We start from the raw sequence: 22,741 nt of genomic DNA, 5'->3' as shown, positions 1-22,741 counted from the left end.
GCTTTAAACAAACCCTAATTGCTGATACAATATCTCCCGCTCTAAGTCTAAGGCAGCAGAGGAAATTATTTTCAGGATGAATATTCACAAATGAATTATAACTTTATTTATTTGTTCATATATTTCTTCATACAAAAATTGCGACTGCAGATCACTTTCGACTCTGATCACTACATACATCAATTCATTAATCAATAGATTTCTCGCCATTTTTCTGACAGTAAACTTTATGATGTCATCGCAAATGTGTTGTTAAATTACTTGTACCACCAGAGCTTACGACCTCTGTTCCACAAACGCTACACCTTGGTTTTTTCAAGCTACAAATATGTAATATTTGAAAACTAAGACCACGGTATCGTCACCACGAGCACACTTTCGACACATGTTTGCGTTGTATGCAGTCATGGAGCAAATGATATTTAGACAGTTCGTTCGTATATTTTCAATTTATTTGTTAACTCGTTCATGAAATCTCGCTGTAAGATACGTTAAAACCACTCTTAATATACCAAACGATACGGGACTCGCTGTATCGGTTATCGTATCGCTCAAAAATATCGATGTATATCGATAATCGACATATTGATCCAGCCCTACAAAACATGACTAATTTGGACTCATTTCTAAAGACCGAGAAAATAAGCACCACCTTCAAATTTACTTGGCCCGTGAACCCTTAAATTGTCAATCAGGAAAAATTGAGCTTCATATTGGATGCTAGAAATTGATGGACATTTAGTTACTAGTCTTTGTGTATACCTTATCTATCTTATCAGGCGACCGAGGCGTCCATGCAATCTTTTGATGCTTACCGCATAATCCAACTGGAAAGGTATCTGACGGAGACAGTCAAATGGATACAACTTAGAATAAAAAATAATCTGCCTAAGTTTTCAATGGCTAACGTCTCATTTATATAAGATAGATTTATCGAGCTTTTTTTTTTTTTTTACATGTTTGAATCAAAAGATTTAATTATCAACGTTTCGATTAACCTGCACAAGAAAAATGATACCATGAATTTTTCAATCTTACAAAAACGTACAGGTAATGCAGGTAACACAGATGACATCCTGTGTATTTGGGACGGTATATACAAACTACAAGTAGCAGGGTTCCCTCGGGCTCGGGTCTTCACACCTGCCTTAAATTAGCTCCGCCCTGCACTTAATTAACTTACCTGAGGAAAACCGACCGGTTGAAAACCTCGGTCTTTAAGTCATAACCCTGGGTTTTGATTAAAATTCACCATTTTTTGTACATCGTTTTCTGCTATTCCTAAGTATGCATTTAGATTTTATACATTACATATGTATCAGCATACTTATACACATCAACACTATATACTAAGTTTGGCCCCACCCTGGGGTCAGAACCTTTACTCTGGGGATCATCAAATTTACAATATTGGTAAAAGACTACCTGCTTTATCCATTTAGTTTCAATTTAGTATCAACAGCAATAAAGAAGATGTTATTTAAGTGTTTTACACATAAACACTATATAGTTATTTGACCATGCCCTGGGGTCAGAGCCTCTACCCCAGGGATCATGAAATTTACAATTTTGGTATAACCCTTCCTGCTCTCCACCACCACGCATTAAGGTAGTACTGTACATCGTCATAATGGCTGACTTCCTTTAGAAAAATGGATGACAAAATCGATATCAGTAATATTTGACTTTTCCTTTTGTATTTATTTACATAGCCGAGTAGCTCAGTAGGCTAGAATACCGACTGCTGAACTGTAGGTCATAGGTTCGAGTCCAGCAGGGGTTTTAAATTTTTTTCAGATTACCTTCTACTAAAACTGTATTTTTTGACAAAATGAAGCAAATTTGAAAATTTTCAACTTCAAAATATTGTTGTACATATCCTCCACTTTTTATCTACATAAAATTTCTCTGGTGTAGCATACCTCCTTAATGATTTAGTTTTTTTTTCTTTTTCAACGTGGTTGGTTCTTAAAAAGAACTTTGAAGAGTTGTCAATTTTGGACAGTTTTTGCCCTGCCCTGAAGGCCACAGGGGTGCTGGAGACCTAAAATTTACAATTTACTTCCCCCTTGTCCCAATAATACGTCATACCACATTCGAAAAGAATTCGACTGGTAGTTCTCAAGAAGTAGTTAAAAATAAACAATTGTTCATGTACGACGGACGATAGTTAGAATAATCTAACTGTGTCTCGGGACAGGCCCTCACCACAGTTAGAATACCTCCCATATACCCGTAATGTAGCAGAAAATTGCGGAATCGCTCCAAAACGATTTTAAACTTATCAAAGAATAAACGCGTACATTTAAAGTTAAATTTATATACAACTAACCTCATTGGTAATTTGTAAGTCCTTAACACTGTAAAAAATCGTATAATAATATTGTAAACTCAACACTTTGAAATGTCACTTTTCTCGATTTGAACTGACTGCCATTTTACCGGAAACTGCCATCGGAACACCCTGCTGCATGCTGTTTTCCAAAAACGAACGCTTACCTAATTTGCAAATAAGAACGGCCCAAGTGGGTCGTTAAGATAACTTTCCAAATGCATATGAGTGATGTGTTACATAATTTTACCGAAACATGTACTGTGTGCAATTTTCATTTTGCTACATTGCAGGTATATAGGACGCATTCTATCGTTAAATCGGGTCCGTAGGACATTATCATTTTAGCGATAGAACATTCTATCTAGACGGACGACAACCGATTAGCCTGTACATGGGTGGGCGGTAAATCTAGTACTGCCGACTCCCGACTCCCGATGGTCCCGGATTGCGATGTTTTAAAGATAATATTAAAACCGGCCAACAGAATTACTTCATACTTCTCGGGAACAATCTTTATGTCCAAATTGATTCGCACAATTAAAAAAACCCAATAATAATAAGTATAAATTCTTAAACTTGAAATGTCACCTACTCAAAAGCGGTAAATCTAGTACTGTGTTATAAATACAAAAACCGAAAACGGACACCAATACAGGTACGGTTAACAAACATAGCTCATAACACAATTAATATGATCCAAAGAAAATTACCATTATAACGGAAACAAATTACTTTCAAAAATTAATAAAATTTACTATTATTAGGCATTCTTTGTGTTTCTAAATTATGGCAGAACTCTAAGCCACATCAATTATGTGTTTTCCCCGATTCTACGACGTGGACGTAGTTCTACCGCAGAGCCCTCATTACAAATTTAATTTAATTTGATGAATTTTAATTACACATTTATTACTAATTGTCTTGAAGAAATATTCTATTTTACAGATTGTTATATTTGTTATGGGTTTTTTTAAAGTCAAAAGTACTAAATCATGTGTTCTATTTTGGTTCAATATACGTTTATTTATCGCAAAAAATAATTCTATTTAAGAATAAAAATAAAAGATACGGTATCTAATTCTTTTTTATAATAACAGAAAATATTTAAAATGTATATGATTTTGTTGATATATGATTTTTAACAATGTTTTGATTATTTAATTGACAGTTATATAACAAATTCTGAGCCTTAATATGTGTAAATTTTAATCATTAGAAAATCAAGATAATAATAATAATAAATTCTTTTATTTAGACAGGATAGCACAATTAGTACAAATGACTAGTTTACATTGTGGTCCTGTACAAAACATATTCAGACAGACAAATAAATGAGAGAATAGAAAAATAGATAACATAATATAAAATATATACATAAAATATACACATGTTATCACTGGGACCCCCCCGCCCCCCCAAAAAACCCCCCAACAACACATACATCATATCTATATATCACTTATTTGAGTAATAATGCTGCAAATATCATATGCTGATTTAATAGAGGTAATAGAACCACAGCTTCTGACAGACTCAGGCAACTGATTCCATAAAATTGTGGAGGATACCTTAAAAGACCGTTTATAATATTCAGTTCGAACTTTTGGTAAATATAAAATGCCACTATCGCTACTTCTTGTTGTTCTGGAACTATTAAACTTGGCTGACAAAACTTAAAGATAAATTAATTTCTTTATGTACATGTAAAATTGGTCCTTCAAAATTCTTATTAGATATTGTTTTGCTGGGGAAGAAAGAAAATTCAAACCCAAGTTTAGAAAATATAATAAAAACATTTGATTTTAGATACAAATATATAATAGTTTTAAATAATAAATTTTCTCTTAAATAATAGAACACCCCTTGGAATTTCGAAATGTCTTTTTTTTTATTGATTTGTTCCCATGAATACCCCCCCCCCCCGAAAAATTTATTACACCTAGGATTTGTTGTTCAAAATTTATAGGCAATGCGGTTTGCCTCGCATCAGATGGTAATTAAACTAATTTGCTATGTAAAAGTTTTCACTTTCATCCGAAGTGGAAAATTTGTTATAAATGACCACTTTTGAGGAGGCAACATTTCAAGTTTAAGAATGTATCTATATATCACTGGGTTTTTTTATTGTGTGGATCAATTTGGACATAAAGATTGTTCCCGAGAAGAATGAAGTTATTCTGTTGGTCGGTTTTGATAAATATCTATAAACAATCCAGGACCATCGAGAGTCGGGAGTCGGCAGTACACTATATAGGCCTACATGTATATTTTGGAATCATTAAAACTGTGAAAAAGAAGAAATACTTCTAGTAAAACATAAATATTTATTCAACATCGTTTTTTTCTTTTTAAATTATGTTTTAAGTATCTTTTTAAATCATGCATTGAATGAAAAGTGACCGTTTTCGGTTTCTGTATTTATAACACAGTACTAGATTTACCGCTTTTGAGTAGGTGACATTTCAAGTTTAAGAATTTATACTTATTGTTATTGGGTTTTTTTTAATTGTGTGAATCAATTTGGACATAAAGATTGTTCCCGAGAAGTATGAAGTAATTCTGTTGACCGGTTTTAATATTATCTTTAAAACATCGCAATCCGGGACCTTCGGGAGTCGGGAGTCGGGAGTCGGCAGTACTAGATTTACCGCCCACCCTGTACATGTATTGCTAAGCGAATTCATATCCAAGGCCAAAAACAATATATGTTGGCTTCCACTCTCCCTACCTATCCTAGAAAATGTCCCTATAAAAAATTGAGGTGAAAAAACCGTGAAAGTGGAAACCAACAAACTATATTTTTTTGCCCAATCATGGCCCATGTAAATGTATTCATGTATTTCAGCGAAAGTAGCGATAACTTTTACAAGCAAACATTACTAAAAGAGGCGTTAATTATATTATTATATATATAAATAATTACGCGTTCCCGTTGCCGGGGTAAGTGTAATGTCGTCTCGGGAAGCAGACCTAAAGTGGGATCAAAGGAAATTCTGAATAAAGGAGACCTGCGTTTGACAATCATCAACATTCTTACTTTACGTTTACCACGTTTAGATACTTTTATCCGTATTCTTAATTCCCTCGTCTCTGCTGGCAGTGTTGAGTTTAGCAGTCATGTATTACACACACGAAGATAAACGGTGAAAGCCAACTAGGCCTACAATCTCAGCCCTGTCGTCTGCTGCGCCTGGCCTTGATGTAATGTTCCTGTTCGCAATGGCGCGAAGTTCCTTCAACAGATAGGATTTATCGCTTATTTTCATCTCCAACATCGAACCCGACCACAATATTTTCTGTTTATTTTACCCGCAAACAAGACTAACCCCATAGCCAAGTGCTCTTCACATGTTTGCAGTCTAATTAAAATTAGATCGTATGATCCGCTCATCTACTATCGCTACACGCCTGGGTGCATCTCAGGATGTAGTCTATTTAGATACACAAAAATTAAGAGGAAAAAAGGGGGATTAAAAAATCTTGAAGATACCATACTCTTTAAGTCTGTAAAACTACTATATTATGCCAAGAATTTGATAAAGTTAATAAAACTGTCAACTTCCACAGAAAAGATGGTGTTTATTCATTAATAAGGACTCGCACGTCAATTTTACTTTTCCTCCATTCTCACAATATCAAGGTTTTGTGATCGCGTACCCGCCACATAAATAGGGAGGGTGCGTAATCACAAACCCTTGGCATTATCAGGACCGTAAATTAACCTTCAATTTGGAGGAGGCAGGAAATTAGGCGGGGGTCTGGGGACCGCCCAGGCCCCCAGACGCTGAGCACATTTTGTGCACACTGAACACGTTTCGTGCAAAATCTTTGATTCTAGGGCCTTCTAAGATGTTACTTGACTAACTCATTCTAAAAGAAAGATTTGGAATGCTTTTTACGGGAGGTATCATGTTCTTAGTTATTGGAAACAACATAAATTCTAATGAACTTTAAATTTTAATTTTTTTTTTGGCTCAGAAGTTGGAGGAGGCAGCTGCCTCCTCCGCCTCCATGTCATTTACGGCCCTGATTATGAAGATGCTGTCCGTCCGAATATTGCATGTAGTTGAGGGTAACATTGGCATTTTTACGCATCGGTTGACAATGATTTTCTAGGGGTGAACATTTTCAATGTTACCCTTAACTACATATATTTCTATAATAATGCCATTTGAAAATGCGTAACAATACCTCAAAAGTAGAATAGCACTAATCCAAATTCGTCATCACGCGAATCAAAAGCGGCATTACGCCTTAAAAATACTAAATAATATAGGGAGCTTCCAGTGGCGGATTTAAGGGGGGCACATCCGGCGCCCCCCCCCCCTAAAATTTTCAAACTTAACGTAAATCGTGGTATCTTGTTTAGAAAAAAATACAAAACAATGTAAAAAGCAATAATTTCTTCCACTCCTGGAGAAATGAATGACAAAATCTATTGATTTCTTGAATTACTTTATTGGGAGAACTTAATTTTGTCCAAAAACCCTTAAAATTTGCGTCATTTCATTAATGTCACCACATAAAAAATGATAGAAAATAGTACAAAAGACTAAATAGGAGATATATTTCAAGCCATATAAAATCTGTGAAATCCAGGAGTTTCGCCGCCTGCCCCACCCCTCCCCCTCCCCAGAGCTTCGCCCCCACACCCCCTGTCTCATAAAGTGGCGCCCCCCGTAACCACAGGTGCTTGAGGACAGGACCCCCCCCCCCCCCTGATATAGACCCCCGGGCCTTTTCGACTTTTTTTTTCATAAATCATCTTTGTATAACATATTTATAATATAACCTATACCATCGATCCGAAAAATTACCTAAAATAAACGTTTTATAAAAATTCGTAACCCACTCTATATATGCTTGGTGAATCAATAAATAATTGAATATATAAAATTGTTTTTATATATTCAATTATTTATTGATTCACCAAGCATATATAGAGTGGGTTACGAATTTTTATAAAACGTTTATTTTAGGTAATTTTTCGGATCGATGGTATAGGTTATATTATAGATATGTTATACAAAGATGATTTATGAAAAAAAGTCGAAAAGGCCCGGGGGGGGGGGGGGGGTCCTGTCCTCAAGCACCTGTGCCCGTAACCACAATTCCTGGATCCGTCCCTGGCTTCTAACAGGTGATTCCTTATATAACTATTGGTCTTTTCTGATTTAGATTAAGAATGAGATGACTTTTTAATTCAAACATGAATTCTAATAGGGAGAACCAATATCGGTGACCCCCTCCCCCTCGTAGGTTTAAAAAGGGGGAGGGGGGTCCAACGTAGTCAAAACGAAATACTACATCAAAGGCGAAGCGAATTTCATTTATACTTGATAACCTTCACAGGGGCCTGAAATAATGAATAATCATTCGAGTTCGGTTATGCAATCTGTTTCGTTATCTTTCGTTTCGGTGCATTTCATTTCGTTTGAGCGGATTTCGTTTAGTTTCGGTAGAGTTCGTTTCGATTTCGTTTCGCATTTTACAGGTAATCGGTTTTAAATACTAAATGACAATATTTCTAATCAATTTAAATGTTTATACCCCGATCTGGGTTAGGCAAATTACAAATAAATTGGTTAGGACTTAAACTGGGGACATTTTCTTTTCAAATAAAGTTTGGCATGGTATCCCATGAAACCAAAGAGGCCTACGGGGTTCAAGGTCATATAAATATATATTATTTAACCCTTAACTTTTTCTCTGAAGTATACATGACCCCGTGGGGATCCGGGTTAGAATAGGTCCACAGTACCCCCTTGCTTGTCGTAAGAGCCGACTAAATGGGGCGGTCCTTCGGATGAGACCGTAAAAACCGAGGTCCCGTGTCGCAGCAGGTGTGGCACGATAAAGATCCCTCCCTGCTCAATGGCCATAAGCGCCGAGCATAGGCCTAAATTTTGCAGCCCTTCATCGGCAGTGGTGGCGTCTCCATATGAGTGAAATATTCTCGAGAGGGACGTATTTTAACAATATTAGATATTCAATCTGAAGTACATACAGTACGACCCCTCTCATTAGATTACAGTCAAAAGTAGTCTAAATGGTTGCGTTGATGTCTTTTAAAATATTACACAAGCATTACAAGCAAGTGGATCAATCTTAGTAAGAAATGAATAATTTTGGTTGCTAAGTAACAACACTCATAGAACAATTTTGACCATAATTTGCCTTTCTGCATCCATTCGACACAATTCAAACACAATATTACATGTCATGATGATTAGTAAATGTCACATTATTTTAGAAGTATAATTTGGATACAGATCGTAACAGTTTTGTGTAAGTTGTGGATGTTCTTCATTGTAAAGTAAGAATGTACGTATTAAGCATGTTATATGAGGAGGGGGGGGTAGGTTGTTTTTTGTGATTTTTTTAAAAATTTTTGGTTACAGAGAAAATATTTAATATATATATATATATATATATATATATATATATATGTATATATATATATAGTACTTACAGGTACCTAAATTCAAAATTTTTAAAAATAAGTTGCACTTCCCATTTTTTGACAAAGACCATATCCTTATCAGCCCCGTCTTTTCGCCACAAATTTACGTAAATGGTATTACTGGCATTTACAGATAAAGAAGTTGTAAACAATCAAACACTCTATAGAACATATTGAAATCAGAACTAAGTTGAGTAAAACTCTAGATTTTCATGCACCCAAAATGGCTGAGTACTTGATTTTCACACAGATACCTCCAACCCCAACCCCCCAACCAACCACGGGAAATTCTGGAACCGCCACTATTTATTTTCAGAAAATATATATCACATCAGCCTAGTGGCCTCTCCCCACCTTTACTGATTGGAGTTTTTTTTTAAATAGTGCTAATCAAACTTGATAGGATATTGAAGAAACATTAATATCACGATATGACATTTTTTACAAAAGAATCGGGATAGGCAAAGTAAACTTTCTGTATTTCAACAACTCCTTTTTTTTTTTTTTTTTTTTTTTTTTTTTCTTTTTTTTTTGGTTTTTTGTATTTTGTTGTTTTTTGGGTTTTTTTTTTTTGTAAAATTAGTTGTAGGCTAAGTGAGCACTTTTTCAAGGGGAAAAACCCCCACATCTAATGAAATAATGTGCTATTTATTATTTTTGAGGATGTATAGGCATAAAGGATGACAGTAGAAATTTTACCACTTGACTTTACGCAGAATTAAGGTTTCTTTTACCATGTGACTTTACGAAAACTGTTGAACACCATATTTTTTTCCGCGCATCGTCATGGCTGGAAAAGATTGATTGATTGATTGATTGATTGTATCTTGCTTAACGTCTCGGTCGATAATTTTTCACTCACATGGAAATCTCACGAAGACCGGTGAAGGGCTTCAAATTTAGACCTTTGCTCGGCGATAACGGCCATTGAACAGTGAAGGTTCTTTAGCGTGCCACACCTACTGTGACAATGAACAATCGTTTTTAAGGTCATTTCCGAGGACCAGTGACATTCACACCTGATGCCGAGCGTTTGACGATGGAACTATCACTACCTGTTTTAACGACTTAGGTCTGTCGCGACCGGGTGTCGAACCCCGGCCTTCCGCCGGAAAAGAAGTATAAATGACAAATGCAGCGAAGTCATATGGTTTTTTAAAAGACAAACTTTAACATTGTGTTGTGTTCTACATGATTATATATTAAAGAAAGGTTTCCCGATTTGATATCTAACATTCTAATGTTTTGAAAGAAATATAACGATATATGACCAGTGACCAGTCAGTATTCATTTGGACAAAATTACTCCCAGCACTCAATTACTAGTATTGAATGTCAATAGTCCGTTAATGGATCGCAGGCGCGGATCTAGAATTGTTTCAAAGGGGGGGGGGGGGGGTGTGAAGAGGAAATGAGAGTTGTTGTAACGTACGTTAACATAGTTAAATGACAACTTAACAAGAATGCTATCAATTTGTATTTCTGAATTCCAATTTGGATTAATGTTATTGTATAATTATCAGACGTAGATCTGTAACTCTTGACTTTAAAACGAATCCTGTTTTAAAATGCATTCCGATTTACTCCCAGTAATTCATTTAAAAAAATAAAAATCAAATGAATTATTACAGATACCCCTGGGTCGAGGCCACTGCTGGTGGACTGTAAGTCCCCGAGGGTCTCTACAGCCGAGTAGTTAAGTACTTCGTTACTAGCTTGAAAATACGGATCTATATTTAATTGCTGTTACAAAATTTACAAATTAATTTCAAAATTAAGGATTATTTCCCTCACGCATAGCTCTTATCCTTAGACGAATTTCACTCCACTTTTTTGACACACTGTTTTTGCCTATAATAGTTCTAAAACGTCATTGTTATTTCGGATTTCAAACATTTCGGTTGAACATCATTGAAGAGACATTGCTCATCTGTTGCATCAAAATTGGTACCGTATAAATTTTACACACGAACTATATAAAAGATAATATGAATTATCATCACCTGATAGAAATGTTGACTGTTGACGCACAATTGTATAAACAATTTCCATCGCCTAGAATTTTAATAACTCTATAGTCATTCTCTCTCTCTCTCTCTCTCTCTCTCTCTCTCTCTCTCTCTCTCTCTCTCTCTCTCTCTCTCTCTCGAAAAGGGGGCTTGTAACCCCCGTAACCCCCCCCCCCCTCTAGATCCGCGACTGGACCGGATCAATTTTTATTTTTTTATTCGTTGCTTACTTTTGTTGTTTTCTGTTTTAAGGAGTGTGGGTGGAGTTGCAAGACTATTGTAAGCCGTTGATTGAATTCTTTAGAAGGCAAACAATGGTATTTTTAATTGCACAAGATTAATGGGGATTTAAAATAATATATGCCGCAAAGATTTTTTTTTTTTAAATCGGGCAAATACAATTTCACGAATTTCTTTACAAACGGTAAAAGCATTTTTTTTTCTTTCTTAAAATGTTTTACAACATGAATTGATTAAGTTTATGCCGCGTTCACATGGATGCGCATTAAAATTTCCGTGTGAACGGGGTTCAGATTTGATTCACATTAATTTACGTTTACGTGTGAACGAGACATTTGGTAAATGTTTGTATGGAAGTTAGAAAGTGTTTTACAAGAATATTGTAACTCCGGTAATATGACTGCAATATTTATCGGCAGAGAATGACAATAATAAGTTATCAAAAGAGAGAGCAAAAACAATAGCTGGGGAACAGAAAAAGAATTTATTATTGTAACTTTGTCTTTTTAATTTTTTTTAGGGAATGGAAATCTCTTATTAATTGGATAGGCTTGTAAAATTATTTCTAAAGGTGAATACCAGAGAAGAAGTATCAAGATTTGAAAGGTTACTTTTTTTCGGTATTTTATTTTTTCATTTTCAATTTTCTTTATATTTGTGAAACAACATACTGTTACAATCTGTGGGGGAGAGGGTGTCAGAAAATGGCAACTCCGAGAACAGAGGTAGTATACACAAGCGCTTGCTTAAATAGTATGTTATATTACGATTTTAAAATACGTACATGTATACACCATGCACAATGTAAGTATATGTGTAAAACTTATGAAGTATATGTGTAAAACTTATGAAGTATATGTGTAGAACTTATGAAGTATATGTGTAAAACTTATGAAGTATATGTGTAAAACTTATGAAGTATATGTGTAAAACTTATGAAGTATATGTGTAGAACTTATGAAGTATATGTGTAAAACTTATGAAGTATATGTGTAAAACTTATGAAGTATATGTGTAAAACTTATGAAGTATATGTGTAAAACTTATGAAGTATATGAAACCGTGGAACATAAGGATGACTTCCCGTTTTCAATGAAATTTCTGCTGCCCTCGTTCATAATACAATAAGCCTTTTAATCTTACAAAATGCCGATCACCCCCATGATATCAACTAAGCATTTTACGTTCCGTTCCATTTTCCATTCCACGTTTTAGCAATATCCGGTGATTCTGTACAAACAGCCAAACTTCATATCCTACACTACGTGTTTCTAAACGTGTCACAAAATATTTGTTTGCTATTGCAGCACAGGGTTATTCTAAGTACTTTAAAGAAATATTCCGGATTTTCGTAACTCTTGCTTGTACGATTTGTACGAGTTTGGTTGGTTTATATATACTATGCATGTGTTAAATATTTTAATACTACGGATAACAACGATAAGCCGGTTAAATTAATCGAGTACTCGGTTGAACAAATGCTAACCGATTAGAAAATTTGTAACCGATTGGCCGGGCTATTTTTAGTAAAGAAATACCGTCGTGCCTGTGTCACATATATGTTTAAAAAAAGGGGGGTGGGGGTTGTAATATTCAAAGTCTAGGTGGTGTTTAAATGTCAACATTTTTAATGACTGATCAGATGTGATAATCTTTAAAGTAAACTTTCATGTACCACCAATAATTATAGTCCATTCAGTAGGTAAAACCTTTTTCAAAGTTCCCAGTCAGGCTCTATAGTCTATAATGCATGCGTTAAATAAACTACCGAGCAGTACTAGTATCACACTGATAAATTCGGCGCTGCCAGCATATTTTCCACATAGTTTTTTTTTTTAAATAATCAGTTCAATGATTCGTACCATTACAATGCATGGTATAATGAGGACAAGTTACATACATGTAGAAAGATACATCACTATACAAAGTTAGAGGATGGAAATAAAAAATGGAGGTCGGACTAAATCATATTTCTTAGTGACTTCCCAATGTTTCAAGTATAGTAATGCCTAAATGAGAAAGAGATGAAATGTCAGCTGTGTTATGTAGAACGGACGCGCACGTGCTGAGTAACTTTAGTACTGTGTGCCGTCCAAACGGATTTTTGCCACCTTAGCAATTCTTGTAAACAAACTTCGAAGACAATGTAATTATTTCTTTATCATAAACTTGAAGCCAAATATTGTAATATAATAAATAATTATATGATGAAGCGTTCTGGCAAGACGTTGCAAAAAGTGAACATTTTGAATTTCTAAATACATTCTTCCTTTCATGTGGTTTTTGTTCACGTCTTTACTTATGGAGACACTGGTCATGCTGTTCCTCAGTGAATTAAAAATATAACTGAAGCTAAAATGAAATAATTCAGTAATTCAGAATTATAACTCTTAACGATTAACTGGTTTATTACAGGTAATCGGTCAAAAGAATTTATACGACTATTTGGTTACAAAATGTTAACCCAATATCATCCCTACTAGCTAAATAGTACTGTTGTGTTAAGAAACAATATCATCCCTACTAGCTAAATAGTACCGTTGTGTTCAGAAACAATATCTTCAGTGATCAGTAGCGGATTTAATGGGGGGGGGGGGGTATTTATTTTTAATTTAAGGTAAATCATGGTATCTTGTTTAGAAAAATGTACTAAACGATAGAAGAAGCAATACTTTCTTCCACTCCTAGTGAAATAAATTACAAAATCTTTTGATTTCTTGAATTACTTTATAGGGAGAACTTATTTTTTTTTCCAAAACCCCTAAAATTAGCGTCATTTTAATAATTTCACCACATTAAAAATGATAGAAAATAGTACAAATGACTTAAATAGGAGACATATTTCAAGCCATATATGAAATATGTAAAATCCAGAAGCTTCCGGAGGTTCTGCCCCCTAAAGGGCTTCGCCCTGGACCCCCTGTATCATAAAGTGCCCCCCCCCCCCGGTAACCGCTATTCCTGGATCCGCCCCCGGTGCTTGCACCTATGGTGTCCAGGGGTCCGTGTTTGCTAAACACTTACTTTTGTATTCTTTATAGAATCGATGAATGTTCGTTATATTTACTTTTTCATACAGTGTAAGTATTGTTTATTGCGGAGGGGGGGGGGGGTGTCATTTAATAAGATTACTACTGGGAGAATATGTTATAATTTTTACATATTTTATTTGATTATTTTATTTGATATTACATGATTGTAGAATTTTGACATCCGATGCAATCTTCAACCGTATCTAATAATTTTAGATAAGACTTTTAATGTACGCAAATTAATCCTGCGCCGTAAATCGAAGGTTATCATAAGGAATGGATCTGATTTTAGGAAATGGATTCGATTTCCTAGGTCAACCTGAATACAAATTCTTTATATTTTCAATGTCTGTTGGGTTAGAATTGTTAGAATCGAGCCGACCGCCGAATACCGATCATGTTGTGCAACTTTTAGTTTGTTGCTACTTTTAATAGATGACTTACTCGAGGAAATATTTGTATTTGCAATTTTTGGAAATATGTGATGTATTCAACGGCAGTGTTAGGAGATAATGGCTAGGCTGTAATGCATTAATAAGCGAGTCCATATCATAAAATGTAAATGTTTGTATTTGGGTACTTTGTATACTCTTTACCGGAAGTTCATATATACCGTCCCACACGAACGATAACTCCTACATGCAAACATTACGAAAAGAGGCAACATGCTACTGTGTTATTTTGACAGAAACGCAATTGCATGAGGACATTTTTCAATGTCTACCCAGAGTTATTGTTCCTTGCACTATTTGTTCTGAATGATTTGTAAATTTGCCGATAGATGCCGTTGATTGGAAGACTTTTGGGTACCCTCATAATTAATCGTTGGAACATGCGCGCCCAGCCATTAAAATTAAATTCGTATGCATCTCTAAGTCAAAGGGTGCAAGAATTGAAGTAAACGATAGACTATATTAGCGAGCGCAGCGAGCCAGCGCGGAGCGCTGGCTCGTACTGCGAGCTCTAATGACTAGAGCGCGGGAAATAATCCGAGCTAAATCTCAACCTCTAACAAGAATTTTTTTTGACGCCAATCCCAGAAGTCCCTCGTACAAAATGTTGGATGGTTCGATTCGTAAAATAATAATTAAAAAAAATCTTTGAAGTATTACAAACCTTTCTTATTTGAAAGGAAAGGATGAAAATCATATTCTTCCCCCTTTCTTTTTCTTTTTAAAATATTGTCTAAAGAAATGTAAACAGTCACGTCACAACTACCAGGCTACGTCACAACACGCTCGTGATGTATTCAACGGCAGTGTTAGGAGATAATGGCTAGGCTGTAATGCATTAATAAGCGAGTCCATATCATAAAATGTAAATGTTTGTATTTGGGTACTTTGTATACTCTTTACCGGAAGTTCATATATACCGTCCCACACGAACGATAACTCCTACATGCAAACATTACGAAAAGAGGCAACATGCTACTGTGTTATTTTGACAGAAACGCAATTGCATGAGGACATTTTTCAATGTCTACCCAGAGTTATTGTTCCTTGCACTATTTGTTCTGAATGATTTGTAAATTTGCCGATAGATGCCGTTGATTGGAAGACTTTTGGGTACCCTCATAATTAATCGTTGGAACATGCGCGCCCAGCCATTAAAATAGCTCTACGTTACTTGTATGACGACCAAACTCCCCATCGAGGCCTCATTACGTCACCTACGAATAGACCTCTCCTATGCAAGGTGAAGATAACGAACAGTGACGCAGCACAATATACAGATTTGTATGTTGTGAGTCCGCGATTATCACACAGGCAAATAACACTAAAGAAGTGGTTCGCAGATGAAAGTTTGAAGATATTGATATAAAGAGCATTAATATAAAAATATGGATTTTATTTTAAACATAACATGATCAAAAGATCATTAAAAACTAGGGAGACTCTGTTCAAATTATTGTGTAAAGTAATGAACTTGATGTTTACGTTCTTGTTTTGAAAGTTGTCTACGTTTGACGTTATGTTTTTTCGTCGTTCTACAGTGACGTCACAGTATATGCGGCCTTATAAATCGCTATCCCATAATACCCAAGTGGAAGAGTTTGGTTTGTGAGCAAACGAACTCTGGTGGAAGTTTGGTAAGATGACGTAATAGAAAATCGAGGGATTTCCGCACGTGATACTTTGACAATCGATTTTTACTAATGCCTCGTTCACACGAATGCGCATTAAATTTTACTTCGCATTTAATTCGATGCGAAGTAAATAATGCACATTAAATTAATATGGAATTTTTGGGGTGTGCCGGAACGAATGATTATATTTGACGTTTACACACCACGGTCACGTGATAATAACCAATTGTAGGGCAAAGTTGACATCGATACAAATGGTGTTTAGCTAGGAGACGGTCCGTAAAGAGCTATGCGCAGTCCCACGATGACGATTCAAGTCACTAATGGTGCTAAGTACCTGGATGTAAATCAGATGGAAGGGAAAAGGTGTATTTAGACGCGTATCATTGGATGCAAGGCGTGAAGTTTTACCGATATCCTCAAGATATTCCCTAGATTTATTTCCCTTGCCAACTCGCATATTTTAATCAAATGCATTTTCCTATAAAATGGTTGTAGTAATTCATTTCTTTCAAAGATAGCATTTAAATGCAGGAATTTGATAGCAATTGAAGAATCCCATGCTTGTTTGCTTAGTTGTTATTGTAATCCGGAAGTGACATGTCCTACAAATGACATTCAACGCGCGATAAAAGTCGAGTAGATCCGTATCTCGAAAGTCCCGTATTCGAATGAAAGTGTTCACACGGCGGTTATATTTAATGCGAAGTAAACTAATGCGCATTAAATTCGTATGCATCTCTAAGTCAAAGGGTGCAAGAATTGAAGTAAACGATAGACTATATTAGCGAGCGCAGCGAGCCAGCGCGGAGCGCTGGCTCGTACTGCGAGCTCTAATGACTAGAGCGCGGGAAATAATCCGAGCTAAATCTCAACCTCTAACAAGAATTTTTTTTGACGCCAATCCCAGAAGTCCCTCGTACAAAATGTTGGATGGTTCGATTCGTAAAATAATAATTAAAAAAAATCTTTGAAGTATTACAAACCTTTCTTATTTGAAAGGAAAGGATGAAAATCATATTCTTCCCCCTTTCTTTTTCTTTTTAAAATATTGTCTAAAGAAATGTAAACAGTCACGTCACAACTACCAGGCTACGTCACAACACGCTCGTTGCATTTCCCGCTAAACTGGTTCCTACATTGGTGAGAAGAGCAACACAGTAATCCTACGTATTGACAGTGAACCAGATCAGTTTTCCTTGTTTTCAATATAAATTTTTTGAAAATGTATTCAGATACAATGTATGCTGCGCTCGCCCCAACGGTCACACCGTAATCATATTATTGAAAATTATTTTTATACATGTAGATATTTTAATGAATATTGGGTATAGATACAGAATTCGTTGTTCAAAACATGCTTACAATATACATGTAACTGATCTACACACAAGGAGTTTTGTAGTGTTTATTTTTATATGTTCCCCAAAAATTAGTGTTATTTCCTCTGACGACCAGCATTCATTATAAACAATACATTGCTTCTTCATGAGCCCAGTTTAAAAAACCTCGGAACCTCTTTTTCATCATTCCGCTGCCTATTATTGTGACGTAATTTTTAATTAGTAATACGTATTATAAGTCTAGTATGACGTCATATAGTATGATATAATTTAACTATGAGTGACAAATTTGTTTTAAAAAAATGTAAAAACAGAAAATCATCACTATTTCAAAACGTTTTTATCGTATTTAATTTCTAAGCAATTCCATCCATATGTATTACTCAGTATGCACCATCGCTATATACATTGATTGTCGAATAAAAATGTAGGGGAAATGTGAGAGGGCTTTGTAATTTACGTTATCGGACATCGATTTGCATGCACTGATTTTTCTCATATTCAACAATCATCGGTTTTAAGAGGGAGGGGGTGTTGATGAAAGCTATGTGAATTCAGTGTTTTTGTCACACATTCCATATTTGATCGCATCCTTTAGCAATGGATGCTGTAAATTAGTTTGTCATTTTAAAATATTTTCTAAAGTGTTTTTGGTACATGTAGTTAACAGTGGCGGATTTAAGGGTGGGGGTGCAGCCGTCGCCCCTTAAAATTATCAAATTTAAGGTAAATCGTGGTATCTTGTTTAGAAAAATGTACTAAACAATGAAAGAAGCAATAATTTATTACACTCTCGGAGAAATAAATGACAAAATCTTTTCATTTTTGGAATTACTTTATTGGGAGAACACAATTTTTTTCAAAAAAAAAAAAAAAAAAAAAACCCTTAAAATTTGCGCCATTTTAGTACTTTCACCTTATAAAAAATGGTAGAAAATAGTAAAAATGACTAAATAGGAGACATATTTCAAGCCCTATAAAATCTGTAAAACCCAGGAGCTTCGCAGGAGGTCTCCAGATCCCCTGCCTCACAAAGTGGCGTCCTTCGTAACCACAATCCCTGGATCCGCCCCTGGTTGACCTATAAACCCCCATGCAGACAATAACAAGAAGTACATGGGCCCAGAATCGCTCTTCTGATACATTGTAGAACAGGCAAAAAATCTCACTAACCAAGAGTCATCAATTAACAAGGGTTTATCAGATATAATCGTCAAATTCCAAAAGTAGGTCACAGTGACCTACTTTCTGGTCGACACACTCTGAAGACTCTTCTATATTGAAATTCAAACACCCACCATGAGCCCTATATCCTGATATATGCTTTTAATTGTCCGTTCCGATTTACATTCCGCGTTTTAGAAACACCAGTTATGTGGCAAGTAATCGACTTAACGGAAAAGGGTGTTCGATATTCTGACTTGGGGATGTTTGATGTCGGACGTTTCAGCACCTCCAGTGGACGTTTCGGAAGAAAGACGTTTTAGCAACAAAATCATGATGTTTTATCAGTAGGGATCAATATCATAAATCCTATAAAAGATTTAGTGTAGGACAAACACGAATCCTTTGATATAAAACACATGCATGTAATCCAATTAAAAAGGCGTATATAGCCTCGACCAGATACTAAAGTTGGTGAAAATAGCATTGTATAATAGCTATAATAGCTCTAAAACTTCATTGTTATTTCGGACTTCAAACATTTCGGTTGAGCATCACTGAAGAGACATTATTTGTCGAAATGCGAATCCGGTGCATCAAAATTGGTACCGTATAAGTTTTACATTATGACCCCTGGGTGGATTGTTAGTCCCCGAGGGTCTCTACAGCCCAGTAGCTAAGTACTTCGTTACTAGATTGAAAATACGGATGTATATTTAATTGCTCTTATAAAATTTAGAAATTCATTTCAAAATTAAGGATTATCTCCCTCATGCATAGCATTATCCTTAGACGAATTTGGCTCCATGTTTTTTGTTTGTTTGGTTTTTTTTTTTTTTGCACGCCGTTTTTGGCTATAATAGCTCTAAAACTTCATTGTTATTTCGGACTTCAAACATTTCGGTTGAGCATCACTGAAGATACATTATTTGTCGAAATGCGCATCTGGTGCATCAAAAGTGGTACCATATAAGTTTTACACTGTGGTGTTACTCTGTAATAATTAACCAAAACATTTTATCACCAGGCTAGGGTATTTTAACCTTCCTCTTTTTTCGAGAAAGAACGTTTATGGTTTTTGATATGCATAACTGTATCTAGCTATGTACAACTCTCGATCTTTAGGGCAGTTTTATTCTCCTCGTTTTGATAGTATTATTGATATGTAGTGGAAGGCTTAAATTGAAACGATGAACTGAGAACAGTCTCGTTTAAAGTCAGCATTTTACAAATTATATGGTCGTTATAATGATCTAGTTTACAAATACAACCTATGGTTGGGTCAATGTTGTCTTGCATATTTCATACTGATTGTTTAAAATCAGTAGGATACCTAAACAACCCCATGGTTAATCATTAAGAGAGAGACGCTGTATTTAAATCCCAGCGTTTTGTCACTGCTAAATCTTTTTGCCAATGCACACAATAATCAGTATATATTTGATACCTTTATCATGATTGACTACCCTTGTCTGATTGCATACTCTGACTATCAAATAGTTTATCCCGAGAGGTGATGAGACTCTGATGAACTGATTTTGAAGACGGTGTCGTTTTGATCATCTATTAAGTTTGTTATAAACCACCAGATCTGCCATTAACGACGAGAAATATAGCTATGTTGAAAGTTTAATAAACTCGGTAGTAAAGAAGTACCCACAAGTTTATATCATGGCCAATTTTATTCAGTGTGATAGAAGGAAATTAATACACACACCTTCCCACTGCTAAGGTTATTTCATATTGAACCAAAAAACAGATATTGGATGGCTACAATTGTTTCTTTGTGCAATTAATTCCTTATGACTTACATACTATGATTACTTTTTACTACAACCATAACGCTACACACAGCAACATCCTGTAACCCCTTTAATATGAAAAGGTGAAGATGACAAACAGTGATCAATCTCATAACTCAATTAAGGACAACGACATTAAGAGCTGGACAAACACGGACTCTTGAACATACCAAAGGTCGGGTCAGGTGTTGAGGAGAAGTGAGCATTTCCTGTCATATCCGCCGTGATCCATACAAACAGGTATTTAAAAATCTAGTCTCGGCTAGGCATGCCAAGCCACATCGTCGGTTAACCACAGGTGTTTCTAATATATTCTCTACATCATCAAGGGAACATGTGTGGACTCATAACCGTGGTTTGTGACAATGGCCGCGCCATAGTATTAACATATTGATGCTATTTCCTCAGCTATCTTGTTAATCATGATAACGGGATGTTCTGCCCTGTAATAATTTGCTTCCCATATTAGTATAGACTAGATATCTGGTCCCTATTTTGTTGTGTCCAATAGTTTATATGTTTCGTGGTCTTACTATATTTGCCCTGCTCTTACTTTTATATTCTTTATTGAATTGTTCAGATTGAACAATCTTCGTTATAATCTCGTTTTCGTACCCCTTCATCTGAGAACAGTAAAAGGTTTGCTATACATATTATTAAAATAGTGCAATTTGTCTTTATCACATACAGCTGTTAACACATCACAGCAATGGTTTAACGCGTCATGAAATGAAAGTTATATTTTTTAACTTGGTTAATCACGTGACTACTGAAACTTTAGCTAAAAACAGCACGTGCTTTTTGCAATACGTAATCAATAGTTGGGCAAACACGGACACCTAGACATACTCGCAGTGTATCTGATTTCAGTATGCTCTATGCAGAATTTGAATACTTTCAACCTAATCATATATATATTCGATGCATTTCGCAAATTATATGGTCGTTATAACGATCTAGTTCGTCAAAACAAACTCTGCACTGAACATACTGAAATCGGATATAATGCGTGTAAAACTCATAGTTTAGCACCCAAATTGTCTCAGTATATTGGCTAAAACAAATAAGTTTTTTTTTCGGAATTCCTGGATCCGACACTGTGTGTGCTAGTAGAACATATCAATTATGGTTAATTTATTTATATGTTACATTCCTTATGTTTTCATCATTGATTAATGTTATAAAATTGACATTTCCTGTATTCATAGTTATGAAGTTGTAGTATGGTTCTGTGGAAGTTATTGTACAGCTCAGCTCCGCCCCTGGAAGTTATTGTACAGCTAAGCTCCGCCCCTGGAAGTTATTGTACAGCTAAGCTCCGCCCCTGGAAGTTATTGTACGTTGGATTTCTTCCAAATGTTTCTGTCTGATTTAAAGTATGGCTAAGATCAAAGGAAAAAGTAGCGCACCATGACATGATGCCATTAGTGATGAATGTTTAAACACTAAGCAATGTGTAAATTTGTGGTACTTCTAATACAACTCCTAACGCCTCAACAAGAATGAAACACTCTCAATCTGACATACAACAAACAACCAGCCAACCAATCAAAAGACACCAAAACATGACTTACCGGAAGCTGGTAACTGAGTTTCTTTTTCAGCAGGAATTAGAATAAGTAGATATATCTATATAGGTAATCTCAGGTTTGTTGGCTGAACACAGATTCACGAGTATCTGAAGTGAATGTGGAGATTCATTAGTTCACAGAAAATGCAGGTTTCATTTGTTTCACAATCTGGAATGGAATGAAATAGTTTTATTCTACAATTGCCCATTAATAAAAGTATTATATTTCTCTTACGACTGGATATCATTCTGCTTGTTTAATTCCTTATAAACTTCTCTGAGTTGAAATTGGACAACAGTCTATTTCGACAAAAATCGATGAGAGATAGCTATAGATAGATACGATCTTACCGTCTTCGCTTCTTTTTCATTTAAAACGATGATCATAATGTTTTACAGTACAGATAGCACATGGAGATATTTCGTTGTTGACATGTGTATTTAAGCTGAGGAAAACAAAGAGAACAATGGGGTAGACCTGAGCATTCCGTAATTAAAGGTTCTTTCAAATGATCTCTTTGTTTATAGCGCACACAATGACATCAACATCTGATAAATGTATTGTATGACTGATCCTGGTTAATTTATATTAATTAGTTCAGTGCTGGACAGGTTCTCTATTGTAATTATAGAACTCATTTAAGATCTTATTGAACAAGAGGAATATTATTATTGAAGACATATATTGGATTTATTG

General features: G+C 35.3%; 1 protein-coding gene across 10 annotated transcripts in view; it reads right to left on the bottom strand.

Moving 5' to 3' along the window:
* LOC125648763 (E3 ubiquitin-protein ligase TRIM71-like) overlaps window positions 1-22,741 on the bottom strand; it is a 157,135-nt gene that overhangs the window by 34,004 nt on the left and 100,390 nt on the right. For 2 of the 10 annotated variants that reach the window (XM_056151524.1, XM_056151522.1), the window contains exon 1: window positions 22,049-22,582. The exons of the other annotated variants lie outside the window; for them this stretch is intronic. The gene's annotated coding sequence lies outside the window, so the exon portion shown is untranslated. Of the gene's footprint in view, window positions 1-22,048; window positions 22,583-22,741 lie in introns of those variants that run through there. 10 annotated transcript variants of the gene reach the window in all.

Source organism: Ostrea edulis, chromosome 10 (assembly GCF_947568905.1).
Source record: "Ostrea edulis chromosome 10, xbOstEdul1.1, whole genome shotgun sequence".
NCBI lineage: Eukaryota > Metazoa > Mollusca > Bivalvia > Ostreida > Ostreidae > Ostrea > Ostrea edulis.
This window is presented reverse-complemented; position numbering and strand designations above follow the sequence as displayed.